This window comes from Notothenia coriiceps, unplaced genomic scaffold (assembly GCF_000735185.1).
Source record: "Notothenia coriiceps isolate Sejong01 unplaced genomic scaffold, NC01 NC01_scaffold00000339, whole genome shotgun sequence".
In the NCBI taxonomy this organism is placed as follows: domain Eukaryota; kingdom Metazoa; phylum Chordata; class Actinopteri; order Perciformes; family Nototheniidae; genus Notothenia; species Notothenia coriiceps.
The window spans coordinates 989333-991207 of record NW_011333040.1 but is presented as its reverse complement, the minus strand read 5'-3'; positions in this window follow the sequence as shown (position 1 = coordinate 991207).

Below are 1875 nucleotides of genomic sequence, written 5' to 3'. Positions count from 1 at the left end.
AGTAACATATTTACATATTCTAAGCCACTACATACTTACATTTGAATGTGTGCTGCGTCGGTTCAGCCATTCTCCGCAAGGGTTTTTTAAATTGGTCCGTGCGCAAAGCATTGTGGGGATTNTGTTACCATGGAAACCAAACAATGGTGTAGCTGTATTAAAGTCCGAGTGGAAACAGTCCTGAGTAAATCTGATTTTGTCAGAAATCGGGAGAAATATGACCCCGGGAGGAAACCGGGAAAGGGCAATGAAATCGGGAGGGTTGACAAGTATGTTTGCAGTCTGTTCTTCTTCTCTCGGTTATCACGCAGCCTGTCTTCCGGTTGTTGCCTCTTTTGAATGACGAATACACACTACCGCCGCCTGCTGGTAGGAAGAGTTATTGCCACTCACGCATGCGCAGTTCGTACGTGCGTCTTGGCCGTCGGCTGAAGTCTTTGCGTGTGTTCCAGTGCGACACATGGCCAAGACGCAGGAGACGTGAGGCGACACAACAGTCGGGGGTCCGTCTGTGTGAGTTCTTTGGTGTCCGCTTGGTGTGTCCGGGCCTTAAGATTGAAATGCCGTACATCTCCTGGTTATTCAAGGACACGTGGGCCTGAGATTAGTGGAATGACTTGTATATAAACAGTGCGTTCTCATCACATTAACACTCTAAAAGAACCTATTTATTTACAGTTTCTGTCCCAACTAAAGCTGCTCCATTACCGCTCATAGAAAAGACTTCGGAGGGACTTTCTCGCTCGTGACTGGAAAAGATATCAGTCGTCATGGATTTCCATCAAGACATCTGCCTTTTATCAAGTCCGGGATGTTAGAAATGTTCACCCCTCGTGTGCCGTCATCCCACAAGAATGTTCGATATATATATATATGTCAAAGTTACAGTTTACGGCCTTTTTTTATTTGCTAACGACACTGCCTGAGCATCCACACTGAGGGTCTTCTGGTTATATGATGTTGCAATCTTCCCCAAATTCAAGGTTAGAACGGTAACTGAATCCTTGGCTGCAGGATCGCCCTCCGTTCAGGAATATCTGTGTCATCTCCCAGACATTTATGATTAGTTGCACGGTGAAAACATTGCTTTTACTACGCCAACTTTAGTCAACATGCACCAGCCCATGGGTAGAGATGTTGGAGAGAGAAGAGAGAGCTCTGAAACGAGAGAGGAGCAGGAATGTTTGATTTATGGTGAACATGCAGGAGGGGATGCTCTCCCTCACCTCCCCTCTTCCTCCCTCACCTCCCCTCCCCTCCGTGAGTCTATCAGAGATGGCAAAAGTACACACATCCTTTCCTCAAGTAGAAGTACAGATACTCGTGTTTAACAATACTCTGGTGAAAGTAGAAGTACTGACTAAACTTCTTTACTCAAGTCAAAGTAAAGAGGCTTTGAAATGTACTTCAGTAAAAAGTACCCATAACTAGCAGCTGTTTTAAAGAGTACCTGACCTCCCTTTATATTAATAGAACAATAATGTCATTGTTAGCTAATGAATGTTTCCATGCTGAACAACGGCAACATGACAACGTTTTCATTGGTCCCTCTTCTTTAGAGAAGACCAGGAAATGATGGATACACGGATCGTGTTCAAATCAATAGGCACGCAATGACTCTAAATAATAATGATCACGCCACCAAGCACACATTCAAACTAAAGGAACCAGCCTGTTTGGAAAATCTAAGAAGTAGAAAGTGCAGGTATTTGTGTTCAACATGTAAGAAGTAGAAAGTACAGGTATTTGTGTTCAACATGTAAGAAGTAGAAAGTACAGGTATTTGAGTTCAACATGTAAGAAGTAAAAGTAAAAGTCGTCAGAAAAATAAGTAGTGGAGTAAAGTACTGATACCAGAAACATGTACTTAAGTAC